Raw genomic sequence first — 15,420 nt, forward strand, 5'->3', positions numbered from 1 at the left:
TTAGGATACTTGCGCCATGTCTTGATGATACTGATCTATCCATCCCTGTATAATCTCAACTTCTTGTCTCCTTTGTTCTATAACCCAGTCTGGATCATCTTTGGTGCAGATCTAAGGTCCAAATGGTGAGCACCTGACCACCGGGACAAGTAACTACACATATTCTTATTGGGCAGCATCTGGAGATATCAGCATTGCACTTCTTTAATTCCAATGGATGGTTATCGACTAGGTTTATTGGTCTTCATTAGTTAGAACTTTACTTCCCGCTTTGTTGTCCTAGTGTCTACTTGTAAGCTTGTGATCCTTGTGGGTTGTGTGCTGGTCGCTGTACCAAACTTTGTAATAATTAGCCTGATTCTACCCTGAGGTAGATGAAGCCGGATATAAACTATCCTTTATCTAAAAAAAAAGGTAAACTTTCAAAAATGCCACTGTGATCTTACTACATTTTTTCATCCAGCAATTTTCTTGCTCACCTTTCTCCGTGACAAGGGCAACGATGCTGGACGAGATGTTTTTGAGCACCCTGATTGCAACAGAACAGTAACCATTACGGTGTACCCTAGCACAGTTGTTATCTGAAGACTGAAGCTTTATTGACGAATGATCAGACAAAATGATGAAACGGTCCAGATAGACCTACCCGCCTCGACTCCATGGGTCTCGCATTCCGTTGGAGAAGATGATGTTGCTGCCAAACCTCTTGAGCACCTTATCAATTTTCTGCAGGATGTTAAGCAAGGCAGCACCAGATGAGCAATTTACATATACCAGCAGCAATTGTTTCCAATGAGGGCTTATATGTACACGCGCTGAAACTCTAGAAACAACACTTACATATCCACCATATTCAGTGGTGATCCAATGCGGCCTGGGCCGAACCCCGAACAACTGGAAACACGTGCTGGACCTGTCCTCGTAACTGAAGGTGGATGGTGGGAACATGCTCTCGTTTGAGGATGACATCGGCATGATCATCTCTGTGCAAGCCTACACAGGAGTATGTCACAATCTCTGGTTCTCAGTGTTGTCACTAACATTTTACTAGTACTTAGCTTGTCTTTCAGTTTATTGTTTATATATACCTGCCACAGCCAGTAACTGAGGTCAAGAGAACGGGGGCTGTCTTCGTCCTCTATATGGTTGCAAGTCTGATCTCCTGTGTAGTTATAGTACAAGCTCGCCGCTGCGAACACCTTTTCTAAGATGTCCGCATTTGCGGGGAATCCGTCAATGATCTTGCACATCTGGATAGGCTTTCGTAAGAAATAATAACATGTTAAGTACAACAGAAGTACAGCTTTTGTTCATGAAGATGGAGGGTTCAGTTTGGCAATTTTGTTGAAATGGGAGAAGTGGTTGCAAAATGTGGTTAAAATGGAGAACCTCCTTGACGGGGTAGGCAGGCAAATTCTCCAGGAATTTGGCCGGTGTTGGATAGTCCAGCATGGCAGTTTGGATGAATGCTCTCTGAAGCCACGCTTGAATTGAACCAGCGTACTTCACAGTCCTGAAAATTGAGTAAAAAAAACAATGCAACAAAGTCAAGTTGTAGCAGACTTATATACGGGTCTATCATCCCATATATGCAGGAAGTGATGGACATATCAATTTTCTCAGGTTATGAATGTGGATTTAAAAACATATATGTAGAGTAATTGGCAATTAACATCTATCACAACCAGAAAGAGATTTCATATTATCTATACAAGTATTGTGTTACAATACGAACAAAAGAGAGAGGAAAATATGTAATTTTGATTAGCTATAGCTCTCAAATTTATTCACAAATTTCAAATACTTGTGTCTCTCGAAATTACTGGCTCGTGAAGGAGCACGAGTTGCTCTACCAGTTTTTTTATATTAAGTCAAGATGTGCGTTATTCTAGAAAATACAATAGGTCCAGTTGCTATTACTATCGATGTTGCCAAATTAACGGTCATATGCTTATGTATTGTGTTTAAGAATTTTCTAAGATGTGCTGTTTTTGCTAGCGCATTTTGTGACGATTAATATAGAGTATACAAAATGAGTCTAATTAGTAGTCACATATTAAAACTGCTCACCACCATTTGGATAATCTCCCTGAGATATAGTATATATTGGGTAGTGGTTAGTTATCGACCAACCAGCTAGGATTTAGCGCTAGTTTGTACTTGTATTATTTACCCAATTGGGTGGCTGATAGAAATCTTATAGTTGTTTACATATGACAAGAGTACAAAAGACACAAATGCTTGCAAGTCATCTCATATATTTTTACCTGACAATGGAATCCAGTACTCAAGTTTTACTTGCAGACAAGACTAAGACTAGCAATAGAGCTCTCAACCCCTCACAATAATCAAGACTATTTTGAGTTTCAAATGAACTTACTTGCAGGCTCTGAACAGTTTACTGAGCTCAAGGAGCCCCTCGTCATTGGAGCCCCTCTGATGCAGCAATCCCATGTTGCCTTGATCACACTGAAGCAGTTCAAGCTCTCAGACTGCAAAATTAATTGAAAATCACAATCAGTTGATATCTAAGAGAATTAGAGAAGATGGCATTATTTAGCCTGAGATAAAGACTGACCTAGCATTATTACTCAGATAAATATCCGGGCATGTGGTACGTTTTTGTGCGTTATTCACGGACTGTGTCGGGATCAAGATACCCCGTGTGTCTCAGGGCACCGATTAGTTAGCCGCTCGAGTGGTTCAAGCCAGCAGGAGCCCAACAACTGTGGCCCATTTAAGCCACACGGGACCTAGGCCATATATCAAGACAAGCGGTGCACCACGACCTCTCCATCTCCTTCCACCACACGCTACACAACCGCTCTCGACCTCTCCTTCGTCTCAACCCCCGGGGAGGGACAAGGAGAGATCGGGCCGCGGTCAAGTATGTCTGCCCTTATAGGGACAGGCACGCTCCACTCACTCTACCAGGACTGAAAGGACAACCATCTCGGGGGCTGACGTCATCCCTGCGCGCCCCTGCACGGACAAGACAACACCAACACATGGTAACGACCGGTACGGCATCCCACCGTCCAAATCCAGCGCGACAAGACGGACGTACGGCCCCACCAGCTACGGGATGGGGCACACGACCTCAGCCTTGACTTTCAAGACCGGCTAGGCCACCGGGGACCTCGACCTCGCAATCCAGGGTCGAGGCCCACGGCATCACGACAAGCAAAGGCGACCGACGACCCGGGAGCGGCTACCTGCTCCCGCACTATCGCAACGACACCACCAGGGGAACAGGAGACGATGATGAAAGCCACGACAAGACCACGTCGCACAGGACAGTTGGTGAACCACCACCGTGCCAACAGTGCCATCACGACTGACACTGTAGCATCATGTCACGCCACGCCACGATGTGGGAGCAAGACCACGGCGACCATGATGATGACCATACTTGAACGTGCGATGACGCTAGGAGAAGACAGGCTTGCTTGCATGCCAAGTTTACTTTCTCCTTCCCTCAGGCTCACGACCACTCGGTCGGGAGAACCCCCCTCTCTATATGTAACCTAGCCCCCGAACTCTATACAAGGGCAGCCAGGCATCCCTTCTGGTGGACGAACTCTCGAGACTTCATTCAAGCATTCATTCACCTCACTCCTCCTACCTCATTCCCTTAGCTTACACACCCTCATTGTAAGACATCAGAGCACTTGAACCGAGGAACACGAACTCGAACCATTTCTGAGACTGGACGTAGGGCTCGGCCCAAACCAGTATAATTCCTTGTGTCTTTGAGTGCTACCATCGTCTTCCTAGAGCAGCGCGACACACGTATAAATTCACTAGTCGGTTTACAAAACACCGACAGAATGTGTTGCACTACGAAAAAAGGCTTTAGAAAACAGAGCCCTGATTGAAAGAGGCGAACATTTTAGGTGCTCTATAAATGGCTAGGTGGGCCCAGGCAAACACCAGCCTATGTTAATCATTTATAGAGACGGACTGTCCCTGTAAATGATTATCTTGGGGCAGAAATGTTGTAGGCATCAAAGAAGAGCGGTGAGCTTGTTGTGGATGCCACATTGCCACTGCTTGATATCTGACTAGAAGGGGTTGAACTTGAAGCCGAGCGCTAGATCCTTCTTCCTGACCTACTGCCCCCCTCCACATTAGCGCAATAGAATCATGAACACGAGTGCCATCATCCAGAAGCCATGACACCATTCACCATCCTTGAGTGCTAGATCAACTCCAGCCCCAACTAGATCTAATAAATGGCTACGCCACCATTGTCGCTGATCCAAGTGGGGACTGAACCCACGGATGAGGACGACAGTGGTCGGTTTGGAGGGCTAGATCTAGAAGGTGACGGGGTGGGTGGTGGGTCTACTTTGGGGCAGTGGCTCCCGAGGTATGGTGGAGGATTCGTATAGGGGTGGTGGGTACACAGAGAGAGGAGAGAAGGGGATCCGACTGGAGTTGGATGGAGAGGGTGTTATTTAGAGTTTTCCTTGGGCCACTCAAAACAAATGGGTCTTGAGTGTATTTATTAGAGCTGGGCCACTTAAGAGTGTCTCCTTTGAAAATAGATTTCTAGAGTTGTGTTTTCCCTTTTGGCCACTAAATGATTTCTAGAGGCGGTAGATTGATTAATATGACCGCCTCTATAAATAAATTTGCTATCTTCTAAAATTGTTTATGCAATAGTAAATTTTATACGATTAAGATAAATTTTGGAACCAAGAGAGTACCTTATAGTCTTGCGAGACAACATTGTAGAAGCTACTCCAAGGTGTTATGTAGTCAAACTGTAGGATTGGTGCAGAGGATGCCAAGGCCCCAATGGTGACATGGGGGTACTTGAGCCTAAACCAAGAAGCTAGCACTACAAACAACAAGCATTCCATCAAGTACGACATCAATTAAAAATGGATGAGTTTAATTAGCTCACATCCTCACTCTATCCTTTTACATGTTTTGAAAATCATCGAAATTGGAAAATTTTGAATTTACAACAAACCAATTTAATTTGATGCAAATAAGGCTCAACTCTTCCAACAGGAATAAATTTGAATTTTGAAAATATTTAAAAAAAACATTGATGCAAAATGGTGTGCATGCTTGAGTGCCTTGATTGTTTGAGTGAAGCATTGGGGGTATGAATCCCTACGTAAATTCCAAATCCAAAAATACAGACTTGCCCTTTATTCATAAGCCATTATGGGCTCAAAAACCTACCCCTCCCATTCTTTCTGGTCTAGCATAAAACCATCATCTCTCCTTCTACTTCATGTCTTCATCCTCCCCATTGGCTGTCTCCCCTTCTCAGTCCGATCCATATGCATCACCCACCACTTTCCAACCTTATTACGGCCCACAACCCATGCTGGCCTAAACTACATCACAACCATGCCCACTCTTTAGACCACCCTATTATCCCTTCTTTGCCCCCGTCTGCATATATAGCCGTCGTGTGGCATCCATGTTTGGTATAGCTACTAATGCATGGACCTAGCAATCAACTTTATATTCCCCATCATGATTTTTTACCTCTGCACAATAGCACTGACCACGCAGCTGTTAAGTCTCCTACTCACCTTGTCCCATCTATTGTGACAAGAGCTCCATGTAAGCTCGGGTCTTCACTAAGCCTTCCCAATGGCTCCACACTTTGGCTAAGGCTTGCCACCACCCATACCACCATGCAATAAAATGTCAGTTCTGGCTAAGGCTTGCCACCACCCATGCCACCATGGAATAAAATGTCGGTCCTGGGAGAAAATATCTCCACTCAGTGAGCTCGACTGTTGCCAGCTATAGATAGGGGCCCTAGATGCATGCATCCCTCTCTTTGCACAAAGCATGAGTTGTAACCATCTCCTCTGCTCTCCTCAACCCCCTCCAATGGAACTAAACGCCATCACTTACTATGGATATCCTTCTCTATTCCACACTTTAGCCTAAATAGCTCTCGGCCAATCTCCTTGACCCTTTATCCTCCTTATTCACCTCACATCTTTCCTCCTGGCTCTTGCCCTTCTACTTTGGCCCAATCCCACTTGCCATCTCCCATTGGACTCTAACGCCACTAATAACTACCAGCGTAGCACCAACACACTATAGAACCCCTTCCCTCTTCAGTAGCATTCACTACAGCATGCAGACACCCCCAAGCCCCTTAACATAGGCCAAAACTGATGAGGACATGGCACCTTCGGATACGAACAATGATTATAAGGTGCGCTCGTTCCTACATTTGCATAGTGGCTTTGGTTATAATTCACTTGGTTCCACATGTACATGTCACTATTTGATTGTAGGTTCAAATGTGTTTCATAATGGAAGTTCATCAAAGTTGAACTTTTGGTTCATCGGCAGTCCGACAGTGCCTCATTGGGAAGGCCATAACTCATCCATCCGGAGTGCGATCGAGGTCAATGAGCACTTGATGGAAAGCTTGTTTGATAAGCTTTTTAAATAGATCTGGTTCCATCTCAATATCACATCGGCAAGGCCTCCAAATCACCAATATATTCTATCGCTATTTCTGGCGAGAGCTATACTGTCGTCATGGGCTTGTTAGACATCCTTGGGACCCAGGCCCAAGTTGGAGCACGCCCCAAGAAGATGGAGACTGCCTAAGAGATGGCCTTGGATGTCCTCCTCCTTGGCCACCACCTTAGGAGGCCAGCAAGGACGTCCAAGCCAAGCCAGAGGCCCAGTCCAATCCGAGTTCGAGTCTGCCTCAGCCGTTAGGACCAGTCTGCAATAAAACGGACGCCCAGGACGCATCCGAACTCCGTTTTTTATGATCCATATATGGATGGAAAGATAATTTCATAAGGAAACCAATGGAAGTGGTCCCACATCAAAATTCCATCAGAATCAATGGGAATCATCGAAACAAGTTGATGTCCAGAATCTGTCATGGCGCTGCGTCGTCGTCTTTTGGGCCGTTGGGACTTTTAACGTGTTGGGACACCTTTAGGACGTGAAGAGGGATCCTTGGACGTCCCTTAGGCTATATAATCAGTAGCCACCACCTACATTAGGTTTTGGGTTTTGTTTTAGATCAATCTGTCATTGAACAGTCGCCGTTATCGGTTTGCAAGACCCCAACTTCGAGTGCTTAATCATTCATCTGCAATTGTCACTTTAATTGAGTTGCTTTTTATCTTGTTCTTGCTTGTGTTCTTCGATTCGCAGCAGGGATTAGCCTTCTTGGCGAGGTCAACCGGATTGTGACACGGTTGATAACCAGAGGAGACGTGGTGCTAAGGTTGCAGGGTTTGGGTCTTTGTGATCTAAAGCCGGATCGGCGTGTCGCTCTCCGAACAAATCATTGTTTATCTTGAACCTGACGGAAGATCGGGATCCCCGTTCCCATTAAAAACCCTCTTCTCCCATGACCTCACATGTGGTGCCACCACCCTTCCTAGCTTAGTTGAGCACGTCATCACTCTAGTCATTAATTTGTAACACCATGCGTCCAAAATCTACTTACGACCTAGCTCCTCATACAGAATGGCCCTACATATGTGTAGCATCTCTTACACTTTCGTCTTCACTTCGTGTAAAAGGGTTAATCGATCTGGAGGTGCTACATTTGGAGCGATAAGGACTATAAGATGACCATCACCCTCCTAAACTTCCAAGGTGGTAATAAACCCGCCAACTACAACAACACATGCATGGACCAGCTATTATAATCTACTAATGAGGTGGGGCTTAGTACCACCTTGGAAGTTTAAGAGAACGAGGGCCAACTTATAATCCTTGTCGCTCCAAACATAGAATCTCCAGGTTAACCCTTTTACATGAAGCAAGGACGAAAGTGTAAGAGAGGTGCTAAGCGTATGTCGGCATGTTCTGCATGAGGAGCTGGGTCATAAAGCCGATTTTGGATGCAAGGTGTTACATTGACTATCATCAAGGGCCCCATCACTAGGTTTGCCTCATCGAGCTAGACCAAATGGTGACGGGTTGGCCATAGTCGAGTACAAACGATGCCAACGACAAGCATTCTAGTGAGGATGTGGTGGGGTAGGGGCATCAAATGTCTCTATGTGACTACATCTGTGCCACCCGCTTGAATGCCTTTCGAAGCCATCACCTCTCGTCATGTTGCCCTGATTTCTCTCTGCATCAACATGACACATAGGCCCCACTGCTCATGCCATTGCCTATTATCCATCGCCACCCTATCGAGCCACCATGCACTTGGCCCACTAGACTATACACACACCTTGTCCTCGGCCCATAGCCCATGAGCTATGTTAATATCACATTCATCCTAGGTTCTTGGTCAAGATTGACTGTATAAACACATTAAGGCCCCTAGTTTGGGTTATGGTGATTAATGAATGCAAGTTTATGTGGCTAATATGTTTGTAGAGTTAATGACAAAGAGTTAATCACATTGGAATTTTGGTTTTCTTGGCCCTCGGTGATGGATTAAGTGTATGGCACAAGAATATTCGTGAAAGGCTAAGAACAAGGTATTGGAAGTTTGGTTTTCTTGGCCCTTGGTGATGGACTCAGTGTATGGCACAAGAATATTTGTGAAGGCTAAGAACAAGGTAGTGTCTAAGTGTTGACTTGGTGTTAGGAGCACATAGATATACTGTTAGAGTTTTTGTTTATCTTTGGCCAAACTACTAATGGGGTCAAGATTAGTAGCTTGATCAAAGATGGAGTTAAGAGCATTTTTTAAGCACATATGGGAGGTACTTCGAGCAAAGTTGATCAAGAATGTCCGGAACATATAGATTGTAAGTCAAACATCTCAAAGAAGTTGAATTGTACGAAATTGGACTTTAAAAATATCAAGAATTGGATTTTAAAGTGCACCGAAGCAGGTGACACTGTGCCATACTAAGTGTTAGCCTGTGTTACTTACCGATGTGTCGACCGGTGGATGATCTAGTTGCAATTATAATTTCAATGTGGACATGCTTGTTGGAGTGCACATTATGATTCAGTGACATCTTAGTGCGGTCGACGGATTATCCAACATTATATCATTGTGCAATGGATAATTCAAGTTGACATGGTTACTAATGTGCACCATGTGATCCACTAGATACCTCAGTGGCAACAACATATCATCTGGTGTGAAGAATATTCAAGAATTTTCAACAGTAGCTATTGGAAAAGCAGGAAGAATAAGGTCACCGGGTAATCTGGTGCTCCTCAGTGAGGCACGATGGATCGTCTGGTGATAACTTTCTTTGTAGTCTTTTCCAACATCTAGGAGGGTTTACTCATATATGGAGAGGCAATGTGATGAGGTTGAGGGCACTTCTAGTTAAGGAGAGTGCTTAGGAGTGATCTTGGTGTGCATCCTTATGCTCTTCACTTGGAGGCTTATCAAGTGAAGATCAAAACTTGTTCCTCTTGGAGTTTGCCATCTCTTAGATAGCTAGATGGAGTAGGTGATTGTGTATATGGAGTTAATTGTTGGAAGACTCCTACCTTTGAGCTTGGTTCTAGAGTGGAGAATGTATACTTATAGTGGATCCTCAACTCAAGGGAGCTCAACCATTATTAGTGTATCCTCCAATAACATGGATTAGGGGGTAGTGGCAACTACTCAATACCACATGAACAATATGGTTCTTTCTTGTCCACCTCTTTCATTCATAAGCATTACATTCATTGCTTCTAGGTGTGCTTGATACATATTGTGTGAATCTTTTGATATACTTGATTTGTCTTAGTGTGATTTAGTAGCTATAGGTTTCATTCTTGGAGAAATTTCTAAGGACTCCATGGTAGTGTGTTGTAACTAAGGACATAGCTTAGTGTGGATCAATGATCTTTTGAGAATAAGATGACAAACACATTAACCATTTGCGTGGTTTAGAAATGACTTACTACCACCATAGGAGCCACCGAAGACGACTACAGGTGCAGTCTCGGCTGAGAGGTTCTGTTTAAGACTGGTGATGAGAATGGCGAAGTCGGCGAGCGCCTGCATTGACGTCAAGTAGCCCAGTGCCTCTGCTGAGTTGTTCCCAAACGGTAATGACTCCCCGTAGAACCGATGCTGGCCATGGTAGCAGAAACGGTAACCTAAATATGCAAACATAAACAAATCACAGTCGTAACAGAATTGGGATAAATGATAGCTTCTTTGTCTTCAAAATGTATCCGTATTAGATAAAACCAATTCCATCTCGTTTAATTCAATGTTTTAAATCTCTGACGAAAACATTTATCCGAGCCTCTCAAACAGCTAATAGCAGAGCTAAATGTGTTGTACATGGATACAAGTAGGTTGACCTATCTCAAATAGCTATTAGCGGATTACAACCGCGGTTATAACCGGAGATTTAAAACTTTTTGTTTTAATTGCATTATCGTAACGGGAAGCTGCAGGACTGGCAGCCTGGCCAATCGATTTCTCATATATTGGCCCATGCATGGAGACGAGGAAGACAACAACAGTGAGCAATCCGGCAGGTGTCTTGTCAGGTGAGTTGGGCACTGTCTCACCTAGCAAGTACAGTAATATGGCGTCTTGTTGTCTCGTCATGAAACTCGTCATTTTTTTATTTCGTTATTATGCCAAATAGCAAATATGTATGATCTGTTTTAAGATGATTGTCTTCGACAGCGTGCACAAGTATTTGTACCTCGATGAAGACCAGGAGGGCGCCGAACTTGGGCGCGATATCGAACATGAAGCCGGCGTTGATGGCGATCGACTCAATGCCAATCTCGCCGCCAGTGTACACGAACAGCGGCCCGGTGCTGCAGGTGCCGCCTTTGCCGCCGCTGGGCCTCCTCCAGAAAGTGTCGTTGACGAGGTACTTCTGATAGAATACCGTCGACGCGTTGGGCGTGAAGGAGAAGTGGTCCAGCTCCTGCGGGAAGTAGTGCACCGTGAACGGCCCCGCCGTGGTGTCGGTGCCATCGGCGGCAGCGGGGACGAGCTTAGTAGCGTCCGGGCTGCTTGCTGCTTGACGCAGACGCTGCTGCCGACGAGCCTGCTGCAGGTGCAATGGACTAATTGGCGCGAATTGATTGGGGTTGGAGTGTGCCGGCAGTGCCGCTGCGGATGGTGCATGTGAGAAGGCTGCAGCGAGCAGAAGCAACAAGAACGAGAGCATAGGAGGTGCCGCCATTGTTGTCCCTCCGTCCTTCACTGCGGCGCTCTATTTATTGGCATCACTCTTCGTGCAGTGTGATGTATAATAAGGCCCCCTTTGGTACTGCTCCGAGACGCTTCAGCTCCCGCACTGTTCATGACTGTAGCGTGTCAGGGAGAAGCAAGAAATTCGAGCTTCACCGGCTTCATGAACAGTAGCCGTGCTACAGCGAGAGGGAAAAGGTGGAGAGAGAAAAACAGCTCCGGTCCACAGTGTTGCTACAGTGCGTAAACAGTATTCCATATCAGTGTGTCAGTCGGAGCCGGAGCGGCCTAGAGCCATACCAAACGGCGCCTAACAAGGTGCAAAAACAAGAGGTCACGACGAGGCTGCAGGCGCGTTGTTAATTTCTGCTGATTAGCCTTGTTGAGGTCCTATATGGGCCTGTTTGTTTGCCTAGTAGGAGCTAGTCTAGACGGACGAGTAGAGCCTAGGTATTCTCAGACAAGCTAGATGGGCCTAGTCAGTACAGATGTTGTTTGTTTGCCTGCGCTCCGTTGGAGGACTCACATGTCAGCCACACCCACCATTCACCTACGCCGGCATCGGTGCCCGAGCGAGCCGCGTCCGGGAGAAACGAAATTTCCTCATGACCTGGCCCAAGGATGCTTTGGATTCTGTGCTGCACAAGCTCCTACAAAGTCCAGGCAAACAAACAAGCGAAGTTGCATCTCTGGAGCCTGCCCTTGGCTGCCGTGCAGGCAAACAAACACGCCCTATATGACTGGGCGTCTAGTCCGATGACCTGGTGACACAAGCAAAGTTTCTAAATCGTCGACGGCTTTGCCCATGACCCTGAATAGTGGCACACAGCGTAGAGCTGCCTCGTAGAGGGCTCGTTTCCAGGGACCCTGCTCGTTTCTTCTTCCTCCCCACATATCCCCTCCTTTTTCTCAACTGCCAGGGGTACTTTATTGCGCCACATAGCTTGAAGCCGGTTCATGAACTGTAACTAGTTCGTTTCATATTTTTCTAATTCAAAATAAAATATGAATTTTTAGGGATCAAAGCAATTTTTTATTAGTTTAGATAGAAAATATAAAACCATTTATGAAATGAGCCAAATTTGTTTGGTTTCAATAGTTTATGGGTATCCATTCGGTTTTGTAGTTTAGGATTAAAAATTAGACCGATGCGCAACTTGAAGGTTGAAAATGTACTTTAGATATTCACTCATAAAGAAATATTTTTTCCACACTACACTTCAACAAGAACATAATAACAATAAACATAGAAGAATCAACAATCATATAGGTTAAACGATAGAGAAAGAGTATTTACTTATTGCAAAATGATAACAAAACTCAAACAACAACAATAAACTCTTATGATATAAGGGCCGAAAGAAAAGCTCCAATAAAGACCATCATTATTGGTACGAAACATGTGTCCCAAACATATGTATATATCTCAACGAGATGTGCACATGTACCGCTACTCCCATCCCAAAGATGCATCCTCAAAGCTCATGTACATGAGAAGGGGAACACGCATATGAAGTTTATGAAAAACCTCATCAAACAAATTGCTTTAACAAAGCTATTTTAAATCAAAGTTTGATTAAGCAACAAGTTTAACCACCAAGGTAATCAAAATATCAGTTACTTAATAATTGTACTGTAAATGCAAATGTTATAATGCAATATATGACTTCTTTACAAGCAAAGGGGCAAAGGGCTGCAACCACATTGCTCATTTTGACCTGTGTTATTGTACTAGTGCTTATTTGTAACACCCTCGGTGTTACACTATAAACCATTTACTAAAACATGTCATGAGCATCATGTTTATGTGTTAATGCATGTAATAGAGTGTGTAGATCAATTTCTGTAACTCAAAACGATCAACAGAAATGCGAAACGAAAGTTGATTCGATAGTCATGTTATATCACTTGGGGTTTAAAACCAATTTTTATTAAGCAAAAATATTATAGAACATGTATGCGATACTTAAATAAAGTTTGAAGTACAAACTTTGTAGATGACAGTGAAATATTTGCGGTCGAAAAATGATATTACTAGCTAATATTTCCACTATCTTAGAAATCGTAAATGGAAATCAAATTCAGATCTAAAACTTAGAAATTTTCAAGTCTACCGACTGTTAGACACTGCTATGTTTAGCAATTTATGGTGAGAGATTGGGTTAAGGAGTGGTGTAGTGTTATAGCTCGATTTGGTAGGTGGAGGTATGGCCCCCGGTATCCACAAGACAAGATATGGGCCGCACCATCAGAGGTGACCCGACACACAAGATCAAGGTGTACACGGCGCTGCTCGACGTGCATTGCAAGATATTGTATAGTACCAAATAGGATACTTTCCTTATAACCCTATCCCTCCAGAGTATATAAGGAGAGGCAGGAGTCCCCTAGTCGACATCTCGATATATCTCATATCCAATATAATACACCAAAGACACAGGACGTAGGTTATTACGTCGATCGGATGGCCTAAACCTATCTAAATCGCTGTCTCTGCGCCTTGTGTCATCATCCGGTTCTTGATTACGCGCACCTCCACCGACAAATCTACCATCACGGGATACCCCTCGGTGGACTGTCGAGCATCTTTTATCGACAGTTGGCGCGCCAGGTAGGGGTGTGCGCTTGATCCATGGTGGGCCAGATGGGATCTCAAGATCGACGCCGCTCGTGGCAACCTGACTTACTGTGGCGGGGTCCTTTAGCAGCCCTACGGGCTCGACATGCGGGGCATGCATCACCTCCCAACGACATCGGTGTATCAAGCTTCAGCCACAACATGCATCAACGCCGAAGATTTAAAAATAGCATTATGTCATCACGTGATGATCTACACCGCTATGCAAGCTAATTATAGCTTTCCATACGTCATTAGACACACCACAGGAATGAGACTCCTACTCTAGCAAACCTATCGACGAGCGCGACTACTACAGACTACATGGACTCGGACGATGCATGTACCATGCAGGCTACTTGGATTCATATGTGTATTCATGTATGTGCGTGAGCCGCATACACACGTACAGCGACATGCAAGCCAAACCAATCTTTATTTCTTTCATGTATACGTACATCATACAAGCATGGCAACTACACCTTTGTAATGCCCACGGTGTTACATTGTACAGTTTTTGCTAAAACACTGCATGAGCATCGTACTTGTGTGTAAATGTGTGCAATATAGAGTTTACATCGATTTTCAGAACTTGAAACGTTCATTTGAAACATGGAACAAGTGTCACATTTCTTGCCTCTTCATATTGTTTAGGGTTCTAAGCGATTTTTTGTCGAACAAAAATACTAAAGAACGTTTATGTGAACTTTGATAAAGTTTGTAGTACGAACTTCATAGGCGACGATGAAATGCGTACGGTCGAGGACGAGGTTCGCTAGCTAGTATATCAAGTAGGTCGGAATTGGAATTCGACGCGAAACCATTCGAGGTTTATTCATTTCACGTTAAGTCTGTAAATGGGTCGACGCAGCCATGTTTGGCAATTTTTGTAGAGCGATCGGCTTAGGAAGTGGAGAGTTGTCATGGGTTAGGTCGATAGCCCTACGTACCCTCTTGTGTATAGAAGAATTGGTTTGGCATTTGGACCATCGGGTAGGATTTTTTCAACAGCTTTAAAAAGCGTGCACGTCACATAGTTTAAACAAAACCAGCGCTGTTCACGGTCACTGCCTCTGCCTGGCACCGCTGCTGGCCACTAGCGAGCACTGCCATGCCGGCCGTGTCGCCACTGCTGCGCTTGTGTGGGCACACCATGCGCGGGCCGCCGCACTGGCCGTCGCCGCCACTGGCACTGCCCTACTGACCACGCCGTGTTGCTGCCTTGGCGCGCCGCGCAAGCTCTCGCTCATGCCCTGCCACGCGGTCCCGCATCGCCGCGCTGCGCTGCACCGCCGTCACGCCCGCGTGCACCCACCCACGCGCATGGCCATGCTACTGGCCTAGGTCCCTACTGTTGAGCCCAGGCATGCGCTCGCGCACTACACCGGTGAGCCCGGCTGCTCTGCGCCATCGTGTCCGCTTGCGCCATTCTACTCGCCACCGCTCACCGAACTAGTGTCGCTGCTCGCCAGGGGCGCTCACGAGCACCACCTGCGCGTCACTATTGTCGTTGACGTAGTGCAGCTACACGTGCGTGGGATGGCCACCTAATTTCGCCAGCATGTCCGTGTCCGCTGCCATGCTTCATCGCTACCTTCCCAGACCTGCCATCCTCTACGGCGATTAGTGTTGAGTCGCCGTCGACGTGCGTGCGGTGTAGTGTGGCGACGTCTTGTGCACGCCTAGCTGCTCCCCATCGCCCGTG

At 45.4% G+C, this 15,420-nt stretch overlaps 1 pseudogene; it reads right to left on the reverse strand.

Annotated features, from left to right (window-relative positions):
• Positions 1 to 11,090, reverse strand: LOC136529218 (uncharacterized; annotated as a pseudogene).
• Positions 11,091 to 15,420: the final 4,330 nt, after the last annotated feature.

This window comes from Miscanthus floridulus, chromosome 19 (assembly GCF_019320115.1).
Source record: "Miscanthus floridulus cultivar M001 chromosome 19, ASM1932011v1, whole genome shotgun sequence".
In the NCBI taxonomy this organism is placed as follows: Eukaryota; Viridiplantae; Streptophyta; class Magnoliopsida; order Poales; family Poaceae; genus Miscanthus; species Miscanthus floridulus.